At 40.4% G+C, this 25279-nt stretch overlaps 1 protein-coding gene across 14 annotated transcripts in view; it reads left to right on the top strand.

Moving 5' to 3' along the window:
* Positions 1-25279, top strand: part of PLCB4 (phospholipase C beta 4) — a 486557-nt gene that overhangs the window by 212944 nt on the left and 248334 nt on the right. The gene's annotated exons all lie outside the window — the stretch shown is intronic.

Consider the following 25279-nt stretch of genomic DNA (forward strand, 5'->3'; position numbering starts at 1 on the left):
TTCATTTAGTTCTGCTAGTAAGGACAAAGAGTTAGTCATGGAAACATTTTAATCTGATGACTAGCTTTTATCAGTATTATGGATCCAGTTGAGATTACTTTTATGTCTTCATTTTGAAGATGAAAATCAGCTGATCTCTTTAAGTCCTGACGAAAAAAGAAATAGGTAATGCTTGCTGCATACGTGGTATAATTTTAGTCTACCTGTGATTGAGGTCTCAGATGATAAATCCCAGGCCTCTGTTAGGATGAGTTTTGGAGTTCCCTTTGTGGCTCAGAGAGTCAAAGACCTTACTAGTCTCCGTCAGGATGCATGTTTGATCCCTGGCCTCATTCAGTGGGTTAAGAATCCATTATTGCCACAAGCTTGGCATAGGTCAAAGATGCAGCTCAGATCCTACACTGCTGTGGCTATGGCATAGGCCTCAGCTGCAGCTCCAGTTAGACTTCCAGCCTGGGAACTTGCATTATGTTACCAATATCAGTGGCTTAAAACATTAAGCATTTATTGTTTTATGGGTGCAGTGGGCATTTATGAGGATGAGGGCCAAGCTTGATTGATCTCAGCTGGCTCACTCTTAACATCTACCTTAAGTGGTGGCTATTTGGTCAAGGAGGGCCTCACACCTCTGGGAGTTTGCCAGCTTTGGGCTGAGGATGGGTTGACCAGACCATGTGCTTCTCATCAGCAGGGAGGCTAGCTCTGGCCTGTTCACCTGGGAGAGGCAGGATTTCAAGAGAGAGAAACAACTCAGCAAGGTCTCTTGAGACTTAGGAACTGGCACGAGGTCACTTCTGCTGCATTCTGTTGGCCAAAGCAAGTCCCATGGTCAGTCTAGGCAAGCCCCAAGGTCAGTCCTGATGTAGGAGGTGAGGAAATTGACTCCTCCTTTTGGTGGGAGGGGCCACAAAACCACATGACAATGGTTTGCTGGAAAAATTGCTTTGAAATCCACAGCCTATGTGTGGAACCTCTGAATGTTACCTTATGTGGCAAGATATGATTAAAACAGATACCATATGATATCACATATCTGGAATTTGATATGTGCACAAATGAACCTTTCCACAGGAAAGAAAATCATGGACTTGGAGAATAGACTTGTGGTTTCCAAGGAGGAAGGGGAGGGCGTGGGAGGGACTGGAAACAGGGTAAATAGATGCAGAATGTTGCCTTCGGAATGGATTAGCAATGGGATCCTGCTGTGTAGCACTGGGAACTCTGTCTAGTCAGTTATGATGGAACATGTAATGTGAGAAAAAAGAATGTATTCATGTATGTATAACTGGGTCACCATGCTGTGCAGTAGAAAAAATATATATGTAAAGAAATTAAAAAAAAAAAAAAACAGTTTTGAGAGGAAGCACTTATCCTGGCTTATTATCCAGGTGGGCCGTCTGTGCTTCCTTATAAGAGAAAGGCAGAGGCAGTTTGAGAGAGACCCACAGGAGAGGAGAGGCTGAGGTGAAGACAGAGGCAGAGATGTGACTGAATTGGCATCAAACCAGGAACAGCCTCAACTGACAGAAGTGGGACCAGACAAGAAACAGGATCTCCCCATAGCCTCTGCAGGAAATGTGGCCAGGCCAATGCCTTGATTTCAGACTTCTGACCTCAGCAATGAGAGAATTCATTTCTATTTGGTTAAGTTACCTGGTTTGTGATCGTTTGTGTGTGGCAGCACAGGAAACTAATTCAGGTGTGGATGCATGGAGAAAGATCGAATTTAAAACATTTTTGTAATAACCCTATATACTTCTATAATAACCCACTTATACAGATTTATGTGATTTTGTAACATGCCTTTTCACTTAACCTCCAGAATCATTTCCCACAGAGCTGTTGAAAAACGTTTCAAATAATTACATGGTATAATATGCATTTATGTATAATACAATCCACAAATAATAGCATGATGATATACAATGTATATTAAGTTAGTCTAACTAAACACCTCCTTGTTATTGACAATCAAATTCTTTGAGGTTTTCAGATAAAGCCATGTGCACGGCATAGCTTTATGACCTGAATCACCATTCACTTTTTCTCTTGGTACTTTATTCCATCAGGCCCATGGTACCTCTTGTTGGAATTACTAGAATCATCTCCTTGATGATCTCAATCCAGGCCACTACACAAACTGTTCAACCAGATTAGTTTTTTGGGTCTTTTTTTTTTAGGGCCACACCCACGGCATATGGAGGTTCCCAGGCTAGGGGTCAACTCGGAGCTGTAAGCTGCTGGCCACAGCCACAGCCACAGACATGCCAGATCTGAGTTGAGTCTGTGGCCTACAACAGCTCGGGGCAACACCAGATCCTCAACCCACTGAGCAAGGCCAGAGATAGAACCTGCGTCATCATGGATGCTAGTCAGGTTCATTTCCACTGAGCATGACAGGAACTCCCACAGATTTTTTTTTTTTCAAGAAAAATCTCAGTTCAAGCCACTCTGGCTAAAAACTTTCAATGATGTTCAGTTGAAAATGTTAATTCTTTAATCCAACACTTATACCCTTGGACTAAAGCTGTCTATACAGTTATCTGTATACTCCTTTTATTTTTTTTCCTGTGGGACTTTGGGGTCCTAAGGACAATATTGCTTTCTTCATCTTTGAACTTCTTACATCACCTGCCATGGTGCTTTGAAGGTAAGGTTTACTCCAGTATCTGCTACCTGAGCGAATAAATGAATTTAAAGGGAAAATACCTCTAATTGCTTTGTCTTTTCATATAAGATCCCAGTTATTCAATCCGACTGAATCTGAAAATGGGTAAATTGACTAGAATTCTAGAACTAGAATTTTTGTTCTAGCTTGGGGAGGAGTCTTAATATTTTTGTGTCTTAGACCCATTTGGCATCTGGGAAAGCCCATTGAAATTTTTGCAAAATAAAGCTTATTAATGCATCAGGAGTACCCCTTGTGGCGCGTCAGGAATGAATCCGACTAGTATCTATGAGGATGTGGGTTTGATCCCTGCCCTTACTCCATGCGTTGGGGATCCGGCATTGCCTTGAGCTGTGGTGTAGATTGCAGATGCGGCTCAGATCTGGTGTTGCAGTACCTGTGGAGTAGGCCTGCAGCTCTAGCTCCAGCTTCAATTCAGTCCGTAGCCTGGGAACTTCCATATGCTGTGGGTGCGGCCTGTGGTGGGGGGGGGGGGGGGGAAGCTCATTAATGCATCATATAAAATATGTAGGATTACCAAGGAAATCAGTTATATTGCAATAGAGCTATTAAAGCATTATGAATTGTGGTCCAGTAATGTGTGTTCATTTTTAATGTATAGACTAATGTTTGGTAATGGCCTATTAGGTACTATGCTTTCAAAGTGGTGGTGAGAGTACATAGCATTTGAAGATACTGCAACAACCGTAATGTAATATTAAAATATCTATGGTTTCTATTGATGACAGAATCACAGATCCTGCTAATATTATTGTGGTTTGTCACCTTTGCCCATAATTGAAGAAAAGTCTAGATTTTAATGAGAAGTTAGTGTAATAAAGATGTAACTTGAGGAGTTACCTTCATGGCTCAGCAGTTAATGAATCTGACTAGGATCCATGAGGATGTAGGTTTGATCCATGGCCTCGATCAGTGGGTTAAGGATCCGGCATTGCTGTGAGCTGTGGTGTAGGTCGAAGACATGGCTCGGATCTGACATTGCTGTGACTATGGTGTAGGCCGGGATCTGTAGCTCCAATTGGACCCCTAGCCTGGGAACTTCCATATGCTGCAGGTGTGGCCCTAAAAAAAAAAGCAAAAAAAGAGATGTAACTTGATTCCCATCTTAGTTCATGGAATCCCCCTCCACTACTTGTTTTAGGAAGAGCTCTAAGTCTGTGTATCTCCATTGTCATCATATGGGTGAGCTCGCATTAAGCATTTTAAAGGTTCTGTGCAATTTGCTAAGTAGGTTTCTACAGGTTAAAGTAGGTAGGCAAGAAATTTTAGAACATCTGCATGTGTACCATAGCACCTAAGATCTTAGAGGCATTGTATAAGCCTTTTTTAAATAATAACACAACCTTCCCCCCCTGAGGGGTAAATAAACTCTCATTCCCTCCTCCCCAGAGGTGCGAACCGAGGCACCCTTCAGCTTTAAAACTGCCGTACCCTGTGGCCCAGCCCTGCATGGAGGCACATTTCTGTTTCTAACCCTCCTGGGCAGTTGTAAAAGTTGAACTGAGTTGTTGGGTGCAGGTTTCCCTAATGGTACTGGATTGACAGGTTTGTATTTTGATATTGACTGGATATGAACATACTCCGACCATCTCCTTCCACAGGGGCTTGGAGGCAGCGCGTGACCTGAAATAAACTGCAGAATAAAGAGATTATGATAAACACTCCCCAGGGCCTCTTGGAGGGGATGAGGTGCCAGGTGCTCCAGGGACCAGATGATCAGATTTCCAGTCCTGACCACTGCACTGAGGTCTGATTTCTGTGGGCAGAGAGAAATTTGGAAGCATATTGTTAATGCAGCTTCCATTTTCTCTCAATATAAATTATACAAAAATGTCTTTTTTTTTTTTTTTTTTTGTCTTTTTAGGGCCACACCAGTGGCATATGGAGGTTCCCAGGCTAGGTGTCGAATCTGAGCTGGAGCCACTGGCCTACATCACAGCCACAGCTACATCAGATCCAAGCCATGTCTGTAACCTACACCACAGCTCATGGCAATGCCGGATCCTTTACTCACTGATCGAGGCCAGGGATCAAACCTTCATCTTCATGGGTACTAGTCAGATTCATTTTTGCTGAACCACAATGGGCACTCTTTTTTTTTTTTTTTTTTTTAATTATATGATAGATTGGGAACTTGGGGTTATAGATGCAGACTGTTGCCTTTGGAATGGATAGGCAATGAGATCCTGCGGTGTAGCAGTGGGGACTATGACTAGACATGAAAGAGCATGATAATGGGAGAAAAAAGAATCTATCCGTGTATGTGTAACTAGGTCACCAGGCTATACAGTAGAAAATTGACAGGACACTAAACCAGCTATAGTGGAAAAAAATAAAAATCGTTATAAAAAAATCTTGTATTCATTCCTTAAAAAAACAAAAAAACCTGAAAGTACCTAATAATAGAAATCCTTCATTGTATAAGACACTGGCATATAGCAGCAAAATATTTGTCTCTGTAGTCAGGCTGAATCAGAATGGGGGTTCTTAAAACACTGAGAACTATAGTATTGTGGATGATGTTTTTAATTGTCACAGTGACCTGTCTGCTCTATTAATTATGAAAATTAGATAATTAGCATCTCTCCAGTACAAAACATGTACATGTTTATGTACTGTGATTAAAGCTCATATAGAATGATGTTTACTTGGACACTGGCCATCTTTATATGATTGACATTTACATTTTTCTATCTTCCAAGCCATCTTGATGTTGAGGCTTTATGATTCCACTGAAACGAACTCCAAATTTGGAGATCTTTTAATACATCACGTTAACTTGAATAGTTTCTTGACAGGGGTGAGATAAAGGGATGGTTTGTAACATTAGGAAAAAAAAATGTGGTCATCACTTGAAGTTTTCAGAGTACATCTTTTTTTTTTTTTTTTTTTTTTTGTCTTTTTGCCATTTCTTGGGCCGCTCCCTCGGCATATGGAAGTTCCCAGGCTAGGGGTCCAATCGGAGCTGTAGCCAGCCTACACCAGAGCCACAGCAACGAGGGATCCGAGCCGCCTCAACACCACAGCTCACAGCAACGCCAGATCGTTAACCCACTGAGCAAGGGCAGGGATCGAACCTGCAACCTCATGGTTCCTAGTCGGATTTGTTAACCACTGCGCCACAACGGGAACTCCGGAGTACATAATTTTTGAATGATTACTTTTAGCTTCTCTTGTACATATCATTAAAGTATAAAAAGAGCTGCCTTTTATGTTAGATCGATTTAGAAAAAATGGTAAAAAGAGTCTGTGGTATTTATTTTTGTTTTTTGTTTTATGGGGTGGAAAATTTAAATCTGACACAGTGACTGACTCCTTTAACACTTTGAGAACTATGTATTTATTTTTAATTTACTGAGAATCACAACTGTCTTCCATTTCCTTATGGCCTCTCAGGCTAGTTCTTTCACAAAATTTTCTCTGATTCCCCTGTATTAATTTCCCATTGTTGCTGTACAAAGTTACTACAAAGTCAGTGGCTTAAAATAACAGATTTAGGAGTTCCCATCGTGGTTCAGTGGTTAACGAATCCAACTAGGAACCATGAAGTTGTGGGTTCGATCCCTGGCCTTGCTCAGTGGGTTAAGGATCCTGTGTGGCTGTGGCTGTGGCTACAGCTCCAATTAGACCCCTAGCCTGGGAACCTCCATGTGCCCGGCGGCCCTAAAAAAGGCAAAAAGCCAAAAACAAAACAAAAAAACCCCCCACAGATTTAGCAGTTACTCTTGTGGCTCTGTGGGTCAAGAATCCAGCATAGTGTTCTTGAGGATGTGGAATTGATCCCTGGCCTCCCTCAGTGGGTAAGGATTCAGCATTGCTGCAAACTGTGGCACAGGTCACAGATGTGGCTTGGATCTGGTTTTGTGCTGTAGGCCAACAGCTGTGCTCTGATTCAGCCCCTAGCCCAAGAACTTCCATATGCTGCAGTTGCAGCTGTAAAAAGAAAAAAAAAAAAAAATTGAAAAGAAAAAAGAAAAAAAAACCCTACAGATTTATTATTATTTTATAGTTCTGCAGGTCAGAATTCCGAAAGGGGTCTCATTGTGCTAAAATTAAGGTGTTGGCTTGGCTGTTCCTTCTGAAAAGTCTAGGGGAAGATCTGTTTCCTTGCCTTTTTCAGCTGCCGGAGGCCGCCTGCCTTCCTTGGCTTGTGGTGTCTTCACCCCACAATGGCCTGTCTCATCTTTCTCCCAGTGTCAGCTGTTTCTTACTCTTCTGCCTCCTTCTTCCCTGTTTAACGACCTCTGTGATTATACTGAGTCCACCTGATTAATCAGTCTAATCTCTTTATATTAGAGATGCAACTTTAATTCTCCTTTGCCTGCCACATAGCATATTCACAGATTCTGAATTTAGGAAGCTCTTATTCTGCCTGCCACACTCCCTTAACTAGAAGTGATCGGGGTACTTTCCATAAAGTTTTGGTGACACTGTCTCAACTTAATAGTATCCATGTATATGCTTTATCTATCTCTCCTTTGTCTTCTTTTTTTTTTTTTTTTTTTTGTCTTTTTTTAGGGCCACACCCGCAGCATATGGAGGTTCCCAGGCTAGGGGTCTAATCGGAGCTACAGCTGCTGGCCTATGCCAGAGCCTTAGCAACACCAGATCTGAGCCACATCTGCGACCTATACCACAGCTCACGGCAACGCTAGATCCTTAACCCACTGAGCAAGGCGAGGGATGGAACCCGGAACCTCATGGCTCCTAGTTGAATTTGCTTCTGATGTGCCACAACAGGAACTCCTCCTTTGTCTTTCAATGTCTGGACAAGATAGGACTGTGCTTATATCGTATCTGTGTTCTCCATGTATAGCAACATTGAAAGAACCAGGTAAATATTTTTTGAGCAAATGAATGATTCTCTGTAAAGCCTTATCCAAAAATGTTTTGAATGGGGGGAGTCAATTACAGAAGTATAGAAAAAGGAAACTGACAAAAATGGAAAGGTTATCATCAGTACTACCTGCAAGAGAACAGTTTCTTCAAGTGCATCATGGTTTCTAAGTCTCAGATATCACTGGTCAAAGAATATAATTCACAAAAGAGTTATTACAATTTTTCTCTATTATTTTGGCATTAAAAATTCTTTAACATCTTAACTTTTTTTAAACAAAGTCAGTTATTTGAGGCCTTACAAGTTCCAGTCATCTTGCCCTTACATATCTGAACCTGTAAATTCTGGAAAGTAGTGGACAAACTGTGGGGTGAATGCCCTTGTGGGGAGACCTGCTGAGGAGCTAACCTGCACTGGCCAAGCGATACCCATAGACTTCATCAGACTCTAAGCACTTTGCTTTTAAAGCACTTCTAGGAGTTCCCTGGTGGCCTAGAGGTTAAGGATCCAGCATTGTCACTGCCGTGGCTTGGTTCACTACTGTAATGTGGATTTGATCCCTGGCCTGGGAACTTCTGCATGCTGTGGGTGTGGCCAAATGAATAAATAAAGCACTTCCAAACTTGTGCAGCTTTTTTTAATAAGGTGCACTTAAGAACAACGGAAAGTGAATAATTTCCTCAAGATGTCCAGGAAGCCAAGATTTTCTCCCAAGTATCTTTTGACTGCATGTGACATATATTTTACTTTATGATGTGTTTGTGTACTTCTAATACATATATATACACACACATATATATACGTATATATACATGTACATATTTCATATATGTATGTAACATATAAATTTCAACTCAGTTCCACATCTAAGAAGTATAATATTGAAAACTGTGAGTACACGTTATCCTTACTCTAGTTCTATGATATAGGCAGGCATTCTTCTCCTGTTTATGGGTGAAGAGATCTGGCCCCAGAGCATAAGTGCTTGTCTATCATCACACAACTGACTTGGTTTTGTTTTTTGATTGTTTTTTGGGTTTTTTTTTTTTTTTTTGTTTTTTTTTTTTTTTTAGTCTTTTTATGGCCGCACCCGTGGCATATGGAGTGGCTAGGAGTCGAATTAGAGCTATAGCTGCCAGCCTACACCACAGCCACACAACACCAGATCCAAACTGAGCTGTGTCTTCGACCTACACCACAGCAAGGCCGGATCCTTAACCTGCTGAGCAAGGCCAGGGATCGAACCTGCATCCTCATGGATGCTAATCAGATTCATTAACCGCTGAGCTATGATGGGAACTCCACACAACTGACTTGTAATGTGTGTGATGCAGTGAGTGACTTGAGTCTAGACTACTTCACTCTATACTCCATGCTTCTTACACATTTAGTGCCAAACTACATTTTCTCAGGCATCAAGGCTTGCTGGCCTTGATGTTTCTATTAACTCATGATCTGAAAAAAGCAGCAATTCACAAAGTGTTTTCTATACTATGTTACTCTAGTGATATTCTCTGTAAAAAGAAACTATTCTGTAATCAAGTGTAGTTAATCAAAATTAAAACATGTACCTCCATTGCAGTGATGATGCATACAAAGCCCAGTAGTAGAGAAATGTGCCCTGACTTTTACCCCAGCATCTTCTGAACTCATATGACTACAGAACCCTTGCTTTCTACCCTTATGCTCCCATAATAGTGTTTATCTTTTGGGAAAAGGATGGATTCCTAGGTCCTGGGTTCCCAGTTGGTCTGATGTAGTTCTACTCCAGCCAGTGTGCAAATAGAACTGTTGTTAATAGGCTGAAATTGGCTTTGCCTCGTGTTTCCACGAGGCGTGTTCTCGGTGGCAAGTACTAGAGTATCTAAGTAATTTTGGTTTAGCTCTTGCTAATGAAAGTGTGGTCCCTGTTTCAACTGTATAGCTGTCACCTGGGAACTTGCTAGAAATTCAGAATTTCAGGCCCACCCTAGATTTCCTAAAAGGAAATCTACATTTTAACAAGATCCTCAGGTAATTCAAATGCATAGTAACATTTAAGAAGCACTGTATAAACCAAAAGGACATTCATTTTTTTATACAATAAGAAATTCAAAGGTGGAGAGTCTTTTTTAGCTGCCTTGAGGCATATGGATCCCAGGCCAGGGATCAGATCTGAGCTACAACCTCTGCCACAGCTGTGGCAAGGCCAGATCCTTTAACCCACTGTCCCAGGGATCGAATCTGTGTCCTGGCACTGCAGAGACACTGTGGACGGATCCCCTTGCACCACATTGGGAACTGCTGGAGCTCCCTGTTCTTATTTGCATTTCAAAGGGGCATTCAGGACCAAGGGTCTTGTTTCCTCCAGGTGGTAAAATACCTGCCAAAGCTCAGTGCATTTTATCTTCTCCTAGCTGCATTTAAATATAACTAGGAGACAGGGGCAAAGGACTTTTTTCTTATGTGGCTTTTATTTTTAAGAGATAATTAGTTTCTCAGAAGGCCTGTTATAGCTTTCCCTTAGTGCTCATCAGCTAATTCTGGGTAATATACCCACCCATTAGACCAATTACTGATAACATGTAACAAAAAAGCCTCAATTGCATTCGGTTTTGACCAGTGCTGTCCAATAAAACCATAATGCTAGCCAAGTATATAATTTAAGATTTTTTAGTAACCATATTTTTTAAAGATAAAGAAAACAGGTGAAATTAATTTTAATGTTTTATTTAACCCATATATCTAGACCATTATCATTTCAGCACATAAGCAGTATCCAAAAATTAACAATGGAATATTTTATTTTCTTTATTGCATACTAAATATTTGAAATCAAATCCGTATTTTATGCTTATACTGCATTTCAGTTTAGATGCTAGATTTTATCTGATACACTTGATCTGTATGTAGAGCTCATGAAAGTCACAATTGAAAAAGTATTCACATACCCAAATTGCTCTGTGCATAATTAAATATTTTCCAGTAATCGAATCAAGTTTCAGATTTTAAATTTAATTTAAATTAAATTAAATTTAGAAATTGGTTCCTCCGTCACACCAGTCACGTTTCAAGTCCTCACAGCTACATGTGGCTGATAGCTGTCCTATTAGCAGTGCAGGATGAGGTCCTTGCTACTCAGAGTGAGGTCTAGGTACCCGCAGTGATAGCATTGTCTAGAGCTTGTTAGAACTACACAATTGTGGACCCACCCTAGATCCATTTAGTCAAAAATCTCTAATTTAGTACACATTAATGTTTGAACAACATCAGATTAAGCGGTTCTCAACTTTGGCTATGATTTAGAAAGATGAGGGAACTTCAGAAAATACTGATTTTTACACCCACCCGACTTGAATCAGACTTTGTGGGTCTGGGAGGGATCTTTAGAAAATACTGATTTTTACACCCCACCCCAGACTTTGAAATCAGACTTTTTGTGGGGTTCTGGGAAGGGATCTTTAGAAATACTGATTTTTATACCCCAACCCAGACTTTGAAATCAGACTTTTTGTGCGGTCCTGGGATCAACATTTTATTGATGCTTTCCAGATTATTCCAACACGCTGCCAAATTTGTGAAGCGCTGGTCTAGACCAATCCCCTGAAATCAGAGACATTGTAACATTGTTGTAGAAGCTCTTTTTTTTAATTTATTTTTTATTAGGGTAGAGTTGATTTACAGTGTTGAGTCAATTTCTATTGTACAGCATAGTGACCCAGTCATACATACATATACACTCCTTTTCTCATATTATCTTCCATCATGTTCTATCCCAAGAGCCTGGATATAGCTCCCTGTGCTATGCTATAGGACCTCATTGCTTATCCATTCTAAGTAACCAAAGTGCATTCCATTCTTGAGTCCCTCTGGTCCATGGATATTTCTTACAGGGGTTGAGCTCTGGCTGGAATCTGCTGGTCTTGTTTGGGTCCCACTTTCTTGGTCTCCTTTCTCCATTCAATCCGGTTAACTCATTCCTCTGTTTTCTTGTGGGTGGTTTCACGATTGCCAGCTTTCCTTATTCTCCCAGGTAGCCCAGCTTGGGCTGTACTCAAACTCCATCTGCAAGGTCATGAAAGGCTGCTAGTTTCTTCCAGCTCTTCCCCTCTTCTCCTGCCCCAGTGAAAGTGCATCTCCGCTTCGTTGTTGTCTTGTTGCTCATTGCCTTTGCCTCAGTGTTTCATCGACAGTGGCCTCTTCTGAGTTCTTATACTTCCCAGTTGGCATCTTATAACATTTCCAGAATTAATTTCCTTCAGGCACTCATGATTCTGCCTTTGTTGTACTGATTATGTGTTGTCTCCTCTTTGATAATGAGCTCCACTGAGGTGGGCATAAAGTCTGCTGGTTGAAAGTAGCTCTGAATCTAGGAACCCAAACTGAGATGTGATTTAAAAATTTTTTTTAATTAAAGTATAGTTGGTTTACAGTGTTGTGTCAATTTCTGCTGTACAGCAAAGTGACCCAGTCATACACATATATAATTCCCTCTCTTATTTTATCTTCCACCTTGGCCTCTCCCAAGAGATTGGATATAGTTCCCTATGCTATACAGTAGGACCTTAGTGTTTATCTGTTCTAAATGTAATAGTTTGCATCAACTAACCCCATATTCCCAGTCCATCCCACTCCTTCCCCTGTGGCAACTACAAGTCTGTTCTCCATGTCCATGGGTCTGTTTCTGTTTTGTGGATAGGTTCATTTGTGCCTTACTTTAATTCCACATATAAGTGACATCATATGGTATTTGTCTTTCTCCTTCTGACTGACTTCACTTAGTATGAGAATCTCTAGTTCCATCCATGTTGCTGCAAATGGCATCACATTCTTTTTTTTTTTTGCATTTTAAATGATTTTTATTTTTCCGTTATAGTTGGTTACAGTGTTCTATGAGTTTTCTACTGTACAGCAAAGTGACCTAGTCACACATACATATATACATTCTTTTTCTCACATTATTCTCCATTAAGCTCCATCACAAGTGACTGGATAATAGTTCCCTGTGCTATACAGCAGGATCTCATTGCTCATCCATTCCAAATGCAATATTTTGTCTCTTTAATGCCAGATTCCAAGTCCATTCCACTCCCTCCCCTTCCCCCCTGGCAACCACAAGTCTATTCTCCAAGTCTGTGAGTTTCTTTTCTGTGGAAAGGTTCATTTGTGCCATATATTAGATTCCAGATGCAAGTGATGTCAAATGGTATGTGTCTTTCTCTTTCTGACTTACTTCGTTTAGTATGAGAGTCTCTAGTTCCATCCATGTTGCTGCAAATGGCATTATTTTGTTCTTTTTTATGGCTAAGTAGTATTCCATTATGTATATATACCACATCTTCTTAATTCATTCATCTGTTGATAGACATTTAGGTTGTTTCCATGTCGTGGCTATTGTGAATAGTGCTGCAATGAACATATGGGTGCATGTTTCTTTTTCAAGAAAAGTTTTGTCCAGATATATGCCCAAGAGTGGGATTGCTGGGTCATGTGATAGTTCTATCTTTAGTTTTCTGAGGTAGCTCCATACTGTTTTCCATAGTGGTGGTACCAATTTACATTCCCACCAACAGTGTAGGAGGGTTCCCTTTTCTCCATACCCTCTCAGCATTTGTTGTTTGTGAACTTATTAATGATGGCCATTCTGACTGGTGTGAGGTGGTTCCTCATTGTAGTTTTAATTTGCATTTGTCTAATAATCAGTGATGTTGAGCATTTTTCCATCACATTCTTTTTTATGGCTAAGTAGTATGAGATGTGATTTTTATGACCATATTTGGGTACATTGTCAGCTGGCCCATGTCCTCTCCTCTAGAGACTCAAAATGTGCACATACCTCAAAACATAGGCTTGCATATTTACATGCCTCTGTTGCAAACTGTACCTTATGAGCTTCTCTCTGAGAAGGGAACTTCAGCAGCACGGACTTGGAAAAAATAGGTGCTTCTCTATGAGAAAGTTTTACCTGAGGGTCTCTCATGAGTACAAACAAAGCCACTTTAAAGTGAAATCATATTCAGTTTGCCCAGGACAAAGAGATGTTGTTTATGACCATGTGGGCTCCAGCACAAAGGGACTGATGGACAGCCTTTTTGAAGTCTAACTTGATTCTTGGTAGAGGAACTTCTGTACAGGATATGTTTCCATGATAAATAATTGCTGTCTCATCTAATAAAAGGCCATCTCTAAAATTTAGGCCATGCAACATTTATTCCATGTAATAACACAACTGTGTACTAGTCACTATTTATTTATTTAACTATTAAGAGAATCTTATTAGTTTCTGGAAATTATCATTAAAGTATAAATGTTGAGTCAATTTATGCTGTTTTTGTTTAGAAAAATCTGATTTTTGAAATTTAAAATTGGAAGTAGGATCAAAACGTGATTAAAAGTCATTTAAAAATCTGTTATATTTATAATTTTTTTTCTAGTATTTATATTGCAGTAAAAAATGAATAAGGTAAATCCCCATGAAATTTTTGGCTATTTGTTAGAAGTGGTCCAATGGCTTTCAGATAGGCTTCCTGAGAAATATGGTCCATATGACTAACATTAAGTGTAGAACAGCAAAATATTAAAAGTATAATGTCACCTTCCTAGTATTAGAATTAAGAAATGTCATGAGCCCCTAACATTTTGGTGGGCTGGAGAAAATTTGACTCTTCTGCAGTCAAACACTGTTCAGTAAAAGAGGAAAAGCTAATGTTAAAAACATATTACATCTAATAAAATACATATTTATGTCTGCATATGTAATGACATATACTTAATTTACCCAGTAATATATGTAGCACATGGGTGTGTTGTGTCTTACTGTGTTCGCAGCAGTTGGATATATCTTACCATCCTTTGGGGCTCTGGGCAGAGTCAATAATATTTTGGTCCCATTTGACAGATTTGAAAATGAGGACTCAGAGAAGAACAATATACACCCTAAATCAGCAGAATGGAAGATTAGAATTCATTCATTGTACTCATCAGCTGATGTTCTTTTTTTTTTTTTTTTTTTTTTTTTTCCCCCACTTTTTAGGACCTCACCTACGGCATATGGAAATTCCCAAGATAAGGGTCTAATTGGAGCTGTAGCTGCTGGCCTACACCACAGCAACGCAGGATCCCAACCACATCTGCGAGCTACACCACACCTCATGGCAACGCCAGATCCTTAACCCACTGAGCGAGGCCAGGGATTGAACCCGAATCCTCATAGTTCCTAGTCGGGTTCGTTAACCCCTGAGCCGCAAAGGTAACTCCCAGCTGGTGTTCTTTTCACTGCACTGTGCCACCTCTTCATTTCTTAGTGTCCTCTGTCAATAGGACTTTTTCAAACTTTCTGAGCTTTCAGACATTAAAGGACTGGCCAGTAAGCTGACCACTCCATGGTGAATTAGATCAGCCTAACGGACTGTTTCCATTTCCTTATGGAACGGTGTTCCCTTTTTTTGTAATTCTGAAAGCTTTGAAGCTTAGATTTCCCATAAGTTTGGCATAAATTTAACAGCAAAATTATGCCTGAACCAACAGGGGGTCACGTGTAGTCTTTATTTATCCCACTTAGAGTGAAGAGCCATTAGTTTCCCTGCATAAATACTGATGTATTTGCTATAGATACACACACTTTTTCTCTGAAGAGCCAGATAGTAAATATTTTAGGCTTTGTGGATCATACTGTCTCTGTGGAAATGACTCAACTCTGCCATTGTGTCTAGCAGGAAAGCAGCCAGAGGAAATAGGTAAATGAAGGCATGGCTGTGCTCCAGTAAAATTTTATTGACACAAGTTTCCTCATGGCTCAGCAGATTAAAGATCCAGCATTGTCACTGTTGTTGGTGTGGTTACAGCTGTGGTGCAGGTTTGATCCCTGGCCCAGGAACTTCTGCATGCAGTGGGCACAACCAAAAAACAAGCAAATTTTATTTAAAAAATAGGTGATAGGTTGGACTTGGACCACTGGCCATGGTTTGTCAACCCCTGGACTTAGGGGATCTGATGGGGTTATTTCCTGATGTAGCATATATGAACCGTATTACCTTTCTGAATTTGAAACTTACCAGACCTCAAAGGATTTTGGTAAGGGGTCATGGGCTTATATCGTAAGATTTAAAGAAACTACCATAGAAGAGAAAGTCATCTCCATTTCGGTGAAGCAGTAAAGTCTCTGTATGCACATGATTGGATGGGGAACTCAGTTCACGTATTGCCAGTGCATTAATCAGGAATGAGCTCTGTGACCCCAAAAGTATTTAAACAAATGGGTTCATTTTTGTCACACAGAACAAGAACTGAGTGTTTCCCTCAGGAATTCAGCCTCTCTACATTTATTCATTCTCTACCACCCTTAGTTGACAAGCCTTCATCTTGATAATCATTGCCTTATGGTTGCAGAATGGGTGCTACACTACCGGGTGTCACATGCACACCCCCAGCAGAAAGCAAAAAAGAAGCGAGAAACATTATATTTATATTAGAAAAGCAGAAACTTACTCCCTAAATTTCAGTGTCCTCCCATAACTCTCATTGGACTAAACAGGGTCACAAAAGCTATCACTGATTGTAAGGAAGCCTCAGGAGGCAGGTATTTTTAGTTGGGTTCATTTTTACCACCCACTGAAATCAGAAGAAAAGATGTTGGGTGGACAAGTTGCACCATCTGCTGAGGCATCTGGTCTTGTTTTTGTGGCTGTTACATTTCATTACAGATATTTAACATTTTACAGGCTTCTCTCCTGGGCAGCATATCTTTTGAAGTATCACCAGTGTTAGCAGTGTTTTCCATCTGAGTTGGAAAAATAAATACCATGATTCACATTTTTATGTAAATGTTGTGTAATATGCGTGTATAATCACTTGTGAATGGATTTCTTCAGAAACATCCTTTCCCAAGGGTTGAAGTGTTGGAGGACTTTGTTTCCATGTGACCCTTAGTATGTGGATTTGCAAGGTTTGAGGAGAATGAGATTGAAATCAGTGGAAGGCAACTTAACGCTTTCAGCTTTATAAGCAAGTCTTTGTCCTCATGGAGGCTGATCGCATAGGAGAGCGGGATTTCATGGCAAGGCAAGGTGAACTCAGAACTTGGAGTACAGTCATTCAGTAATTTCCTTAAATATGGCTCTGCTACAAGTTTAAGAGAAAAGCAATTAGACAGGCACACAGAGACCATTTTAGTTTCTACTTGTGTGTCTTGGGAGATTTGACTTCCTCTCTGAGGTGGTGTTTATTTTCTTTCTGGACACAGGGCCCTTACTTACTTGTTCTTTCTTTGGCATAAGCTACCATAGTAAGAATGGCTAGAGGTACCTACCCAATTTTAAATGTCTCTTTACTTTAGTAGGCTAACCTAAAATGGTACAAGTGAGAATAGTATGAGAATAGATTCATTTATTGATTCGTTTAGACTTTAAATGTAAGTGAAATTAGTTCTCCTTCAACTAAGTTCTGTAACACTGAATTAGTTCTACCATCTGTTTCAATTAGCCATTATGACTAAACTATAAGCATGACCTTTGATCCATGGGGTAAACCTGACCTTGAAATAATGCCCATTAAACCCTTATCTGCTGTACTCTTCAAAACTGCAGCAAGAAAACCCAGTTCTTAACTCAAGTGGTTTGTGGTTCTTAGTGGATCCAGAATTAAGCCATCACCCAAAATGCTTTTCAGGAGGGACCAGAAGGGGGTGGTCTGCATTTTGGTGAGAAGAAATGAAGAAGTAGTCATGTTGGTAACTATTTGAATCTGGATCCCTTTTTGGCATCCGGATCATTCATTAACATGTTCAAACGAATTAGAATAAACTGTATAGCACAGAGAACTATATCTAGTCACCTGTAATGGAACATGATGGAGGACAATGTGAGAAAAAGAATGTATATCTATATGTATGACTGGATCACTTTGTTGTATAGCAGTAATTGACAGAACATTGTAAATCAACTATAATTAAAAAATCTTTAAAAATAAAAAAAATTACGGAAGAAAAAACAAACAGCTAAAAGAGAATTGACATGAACAAACCTGCCAACTGAACCTGAAGAAACAGAAATAAATGAGAGAACACTGCCAAATATAAACTCACTCTGCTTGCCGCAGGACAGGCCAGAAAATCGGAAGATGAGTTGTTGGAGCAGGGAATAAGGACTTTATTCAGAAAGCTAGCAGACTGAGAAAATAACAGACTAGTGTCCCAAAGAACCATCTTACCCAAGTTACAAATCAGGCTTCTTTTATATTAAAAGGAGCAGGAATGTAGTTGGAAACTTCTCAGTGTTAGAATCCTTTGTTCTTGCATTTACCATGTCGATCAGGTCATTATGTTACTGTAAACCTCCAACAAGACAAATGTTATTGTCCATTCTGCAAATTTTCATCTCTATATGAATGGAATTTTTTTTTTTTTCTTTTCAGGGCCACACCCACAGTATATGGAAGTTCTGAGGCTAGGGATCAAATCATAGCTGCAACTGCTGACCTTTGCCACAGCCACAGCAACACAGAATCTGAGCCACATCTGCGATCTACACTGCAGCTCCTGCCAACACTGGATCCTTAACCCACTGAGCGAGGCCAGGGATTGAACCCACATCCTCATGGGTACTAGTTGGGTTCTTAACCCACTGAGCCACATCGGGAACTCTGATATATGAATGGACTCTTAAAGGTCAGAGCCCTGAGACAAGGCTATCCTGCATATTTCAGGCTAAAGCAACATTCTTTTACGAAAGGTGCAGAGCCAGCATGACTAAGCACAGTCACAGAACACAAACCTTAAAGTAAAAGAAACAGATCTAACATGAAGTTAGATTTGTTCTTCCCTATTATAAGAAGAGATAAATCCTTAAAGTAATTCCAAATTTTATCCTTAAGGATAGTTAAGAACGAACGCTTCTAGGGAGTTGCATGGTGGCCTGGTGGGTTAAAGATTTGGTATTGTTGCTACTATGGCTCTGTCACTGCTGTGGCATGGGTTTGATCCCTGGCCCAAGGACTTCTGCCTACTTTGGGCACAGTTCCCCCCCAACCCCCTGCCAAAAACAAACAAACAACTCTTCCTATAGAAAAGGAACTGTTCAAGAGCAAGTCAGAATTCTTGGAAATTAAAGTGTAATTGTTGACTTAAAAAAAAAATAATAGGGAGTTGCCTTCATGGCTAATTGGTTGACGAACCCAGTTAACAAACCCGACTAAGATCCATGAGGATGCAGTTTCATTTCCTGACCTCGCTCAGTGGGTTAAGGATCTGGCATTGCTGTGAGCTGTGGTATAGGTTGCAGATACGGCTCAGATCAAGCATTGCTGTGGCTGTGGTGTATGCTGGTAGCTGCAGCTCCGATTCAACCCCTAGCCTGGGAACCTCCATATGCTGAGGGTGCGGCCCTAAAGAGTAATAATAATAATAATAATGGTATAGTGAAAAGATCAAGAAACCTTCCAGAAAAACAGAGCAAAAAAAAAAAAAAAGAAAACAAACAAAAAACCAGAGAGTTGGAAAATATGACTGAAAAGTTGAGACATTAGAGGATCAATCCATTGGTCCTACATCTACTAATAGAGGGTCTGGAAAGAGAAAATTGAAGAAGCAGAGGAAATAAAGAAACACTCGCACACACGCACATACAGACATTTTTAAATTTTCCAAATCTTCAGACAACAAGGGACCTTGGAGTGCAAAGTAGGATAAGTAAGAAAAAACATGAATGAATTGGTAATTCATTTTCACGATATTTCAGAATATCAAGGAGAAGGAAAGGATGCCAAAAGATTCCAGAAATGGGAGCTCCCTTGTGGCCCAGTGGGTTAAGGATCCTGCACTGTCACTGCAGTGGCTTGGGTCACTGCTGTGGTGCGGGTTTGATCCCTCGCCCAGGAACTTCCACATACCCTGAGCAAGGCCCAAAGTAAATAAAAAAATAAAATGAAAGGTTCCAGAAATGGGGCTGGTCCAGGGAGTTGATCTCAAAGATGATTTCTAGAGGACAGGAGAGTGATACCTTCCTGGTTTGGAGGGGAAATTATTTTGATTCTGTTCCCAACCAAACCAGGAATTCAGTATGAAGGGAAACTAAAAGCATTTTTGAAAAGTAAGAAGTCATACGTTTGATCACCACCCCCCACCACTCCAGGCCATCTCTGCAAGAATCAATGCAGCAAAATAAAAGGGAAGAACATGAATTCCAAGGACAAGCAGATAAACTAAAAAACTGCAATAATACAAAAACCACCAACAAACAAAAACCCCCCAAAGAATCCCAAGACAGTAGCTCTTTGGCAAATTTTTCAAAGGAAAAATAAAAATTGTTAAAATCAAAAATAGGGTTTTTAGAAAGCTCTAAAACCCTAAAAGCAAATGAAATTTATATAAGGGGACGTGTGATAAAACTGCATGTTCTCAGTTAACAGATACGAGTACTTAAGTAGAGCTCTCCTTGTCTCGGTTTTCATTATTCTGGTTCTCAGAGCAGCCCGGGTGCTTCTCTCCCTTCATATGCGCAACTTATTTCTGCAGAGAAGAGTCATCGTGTAATGTTCATATTGTAAATGTTCTTTTGCAATTCCCCAGTCCATCCCAATCCCTTCCCCTAACCCCCTAGGCAGCCAGGAGTCTGTTCTTTATGTCCGTGAGTCCATTTCTGTTCTATAGATAGTTCATTTGTGCCGTAGTTTAGATTCCACAGATAACGTGATATCATAAGGTATTTGTCGTTGTCTTCCTGACTTATTTCACTTAGTAAATCATACTCTTTTAAGTGAAGGCTGTCTTATATCATTTGGGGGGATAATATGGCAGTATTAAATTTTTAAATGTGTATGCTATGGGTATGCTCAAAGAGATCCCTTTGAAAAAGGTGTTTTATGTGTTCCAGAAAATGCAATCTGCAAAAACTTATGTAAAGCTTAATGTCATTTTAATTTTTATAAAAGAATCTGTGTTTGCATATCTATTTTATAATTATGCATGTACACACATATACATGTATAGGCCCCCATACACATGGACATGATATATGTATGTGTACCCACAAACATATATATATTCAGTACCTGCTAATGTTGTTTATTTCTCATAGATCAGCTTTGAATGGCATTTTCTTGTTTTATACATTCAGAGAAAGTTGATCATGGGATTATGATTTTGGTTACTTAAGTTTTGATCACTTTCTGCATTTTTCCACATGAAAATACTTGAAGTGATAAAATAAATATTTAAGTATGTTTGAACACTCAGGGCTTTCTTAGAACAGAAACACTGCCTTAGAAAGTAGGATGTAATATGTGTGGGATTTTTTTCAAAAAAAGGATAAGTTCCACAAAAAGTATTACAGTCATCATTTTATATATAAGTCCAAGAGGCAGGTGTTAACACTTTCATACCAACCCTAAAGCTGATTCCTTACCTTATCCTTTTCGTCTAAGGCCCATGGAAAGAACACCTTCGCCCTGGGTGCTCTGTTTCCTACATAGACTTTAAGAAGCATGCGAGCAGATCACATCCATGTAATGAACTGTGCTTCCAGCCAGACAATCAAAACAAAGGGAGATGCATGAATCATTTTAATTTGCTGAATGTAGATCATGTATGTATAAGTAAGGTTTACTTTTTCTCTAACTACTCATGTTCATGTGCATTGAAAAGATATTTTTTTAGTTCATAAAATTACAAAGAGAGGAACTATTTACTATAATCCTAGCATTCAGACATGATCACTAATAATAATTTCTAGTATTTCCAGACATACACATAAACTATACATTAAAATTTTGGACATATAATGTGTATGTCTTCAGTTTTTTCCCCAAAGAACATTATTTTTTGAGTGCTTTTTCATGGCTTTGAATAGTCTTCGTAGGCATGGTTTTAATAACTTTGGAATAGATCCTTTTAGAGAAATCACTGAAAAGTATTTTATGAGTTTAAATTGGGAATTAATATATTGCCCTTTTATTGCTATTGCTTTGAACATATTTATTCTTCTAGGAGAGGTTTAGTGTATAATTGAAACCATAAGAGAAAAGATAATGAAATGTTTACTTAGTCATAATCAATAGCGATTTTCTAAGCTGATCAGGTGAATGCAAGTCTTCTCTGTGGACGTGGAAGACATGTCCAAGGACACATCTTGAAGGAAAACAGATGGTTGTGCCCTTCCATACCCACCAATAGGTGAGAGCAAGGAAACTTCATTAATGCACAGTGGCCTGGAGCTGTACCCTTGCTCTTAGGAAAAAAGTGAATCTAGATTCTATCCTCGTGTCAAGGAGGCAGAAGGTTAAAGGTTCTGGAGTTCCCATCATGGCTCAGTGGTAACGAACCCAACCAGTATCCATGAGGATTTGGGTTCAATCCTTGGCCTTGCTCAGTGGATTAAGGATCCAGCGTTCCCATGAGCTGTGGTTTAGGTCTCAGACACGGTTCAGATCCCACGTTCTTGTGGCTGTGGTGCAGCTCCAATTTGAGCCCTAGCCTGGCAACTTCCATATGCTGCAGGTGTGGCCCTAAAAATAAAAAAAAAAAAAAAAGAAAGATTCATCTTTGCCAGGCTGTATACCTTTAATGACTCTTTTGGCATAAATTAGCCTTCCCTAGGTGAATTCCACCTGTGCCATGTCATGAAAGATGGGATGTGTTGGTGGTGGTTATAGAAAGAGGGGGTTGCAGAATTATATCTTTTGAAGTCAAGTAGAGGAATGGGCTTGGGTGGGTGGGGGAAGGAACTGACTTTATGGTTGATAGGAATCCAGAAGCTAGTACTGTCTGAGGAGAACCGCTGGATTTTTTTTTTTTTTTTTTTGTCTTTTTGCTATTTCTTGGGCCGCTCCCGCGGCATATGGAGGTTCCCAGGCTAGGGGTCGAATTGGAGCTGTAGCCACCGGCCTACGCCAGAGCCACAGCAACGCAGGATCCGAGCCGCGTCTGCAACCTACACCACAGCTCATGGCAACGCTGGATCGTTAACCCACTAAGCAAGGGCAGGGACTGAACCCCCAACCTCATGGTTCCCAGTCGGATTCGTTAACCACTGCACCATGACGGGAACTCCCGGATTTTTTTTTTTTTTTAAGTGGATGATCAGAGACGTTGCAAGGATTATAATGAGAAAGAGTGTGATAAGGCAAGATGGGAGGGTCAAATAGGTAGTCAGGTGAATGAGAAGGTGGAGAGAGGAACTTATGAAAATCATAGGTCCAACCTCGGGGATGCCTTCTGTGGTCCAGCCACCTGTCTCCCATAAGTGGGCTGGGAGTCACCTGCTTAGGGAGAAGTGAGGAAGAATAGTCAGGATTTCTTTTTACTTGGCATATAAGGATAATAAGGTGGAAGGAAATGGGAAGGCAAGATGTAGACTGAAGTAAACAGCATCTTAATTATTAGAAGAGTTTGAAGAGTTGACATTGTCTGACATTTCAAGGGGACATGTAGGTCCCTTTTAAATGACTCACAGAAAAGATTCAGGGCTATTTCCAGGGATCCCCTGGTAAGAAGGGAAGGATCTGAAAATATGAAAAGCTTGCAATCCAGGCAGCAATTGATTTTCAGGTGCTCTCTCATCTGTGTTCCTCCAGTGCTATTTTTCTCTGTCCCCATTTCTCTTTCCACCTGAGGTACAAAGACAGTTCCAGATGTTCATGAAGCTCTTGACTGGCATCTCTGAACTCTGATCCCAGAATTGCAAGAGAGGCAGAAAGCTGATTGGCTCAGCACTGAGCACATGACCATCTTTGATCCAATCGGCTCTGGCCAGGGGTAAGGTCCCAGCATAAGTATGGGTACCATTGATACAGTGTGGATGGGAGCCTGATAATATTTCTCAAAGAAATTGAGGACTCCATGGGCTTTCTCAATTAACCACTACCACTGACACCTTAGTAGATGTGAGACAGGAGACATAATCTTTCACCATCACTCTCTTCTTACCCATCAAAAATATCTAGTTCCTTGTACTTAAAGGTGTGATCCATGGACCCGCAGTATTAGCATCACCTGGGAACTTAGAAATGCAGACTCTTAGGCCCTACCCCAGACCTCCTGAATCAGAATCTGGCAGTGCACGTGCACAAGATCTCCCTGTAATGGTCGGACATTAATATTTCAGAAATGTTGATTAGATGGAAGGGCACCTTAGGAACCAGATATAGATTAGGGCTGTTGAAACGGCCTCTTCATGGGTGCCTGGTAGGGGCCAAATTGTTTTGTCTGAGTTTCAACCAACAGCCTTCCCCTGCCTTCATCCACGTGTGTCTTCTTGGGTGCATTTCTGCTGGGAATTCAGTGTTCAGGATGAGCATGAAGAGAGCCTGCCGTGATGCATGCTGTTCTGTTTTGGTGCTGAGAGGTGATCTGTGGCATGAGAAAAGGAAAGAGAAAAGCAGTAAAGATGTTAAAATCATCCTCCCAAATGGAAGTACTGGCAAGCTCACTTTTCATTAGGTGGTCGTTATGTTGAAGTTAATAAATGTCACTTATATATTAAATCCATAACCTGCCTCTGTTTTTATGTCCAGCTCTGCAAGTCTTTTAAGTCCCTGGAATGGCATCCTTTATTTAAAAAAAGCCTAACTTCCTTTGTGAGTTAAATTGACAACTTTTGATTACAGAGAAATTACTGAATTGCTTCTTTAGAATACAAACAGCATCGAGAAACTCATCAGGTAGAACATCCTTGGCAGTAATTCAGAAATCCACTATAAGTGTTTTGGACTTTAAAATCTAAGACAATAAATTCGAAACCCTCCACTTTGTAGGACTTCTGTCTTCCTGGAGTTTCTTGGGTTCACTCCTTAAATGAATCCTGGGAACTGATGTAGGTCGCTGGAACCTGCCATGACTTTAAATCAAACTGGTCATTTTCAGGGAAGCGTTTATTATTTAGTAACTTAACAGGAAAATCCATAAAAATATTTTCTTATAAAAATCCTTACTTTGTAGGGAGTTCCCTTCATGGTGTAGCTGAAACAAATCTGACTAGGAGCAATGAGGTTCGGGTTTGATCCCTGGCCTCGCTTGGTGGGTTAAGGATCCAGTGTTGCCATGAGCTGTTGTATAGGTCATGGACGTGGCTCAGATCCCACATTGCTATGGCTGTGGTGTAGGCCATCAGCAACAGCTCCAGTTCGACCCCTAGCCTGGGAACCTCCATATGCCACAGGTGCAGCCCTAAAAAGCTAAAAAAAAAAAAAAAAAAGCACCTTACTTTGTAAACTTCCAGAAGAGACCAGATGGAAATAACAAGAATTTATTTTCTTATTTTTTTCTTTCTAGGGCCACACCACCCACGGCATATGAAGGTTCCCAGGCTAGGGGTAGAATCGGAGCTGTAGCTGCTGGCCTTGCCACAGCCACAGCAACGTGGGATCTGAGCCATGTCTGCAACCTACACCACAGTTCTCGGCAACACCAGATCCTTAACCCACTGAGCAAGGCCAGGGATCGAACCTGCATCCTCATGGATACCAGTCTGTTTATTACCACTGAGCCACGATGGGAACTCCAGAAATAGCAAGAATTTCTAATTCTCTGACCAAGCAGGAAGCCCCACCTCAGTGGGACCCTGCCAACACCAAATCAGAACGTTCATCAGTGCTTATTTTGTTAGAACAGAAGGATTCGGGTTCACTGGGTCAGGCTGGAATTGTTGAAGGCAACTACTTTAGTGCCTTTGGCATTCCAGGTGACCAGATATCTGTATTCGCCAAAACAAAGTAGAATTGTTTGGAAATCTCTGAGTACCGTTTCTCATCCTTGACTGTGCATTGGAATCACTGAGGAGCTTTAA

Source organism: Sus scrofa, chromosome 17, assembly GCF_000003025.6.
Source record: "Sus scrofa isolate TJ Tabasco breed Duroc chromosome 17, Sscrofa11.1, whole genome shotgun sequence".
NCBI lineage: Eukaryota > Metazoa > Chordata > Mammalia > Artiodactyla > Suidae > Sus > Sus scrofa.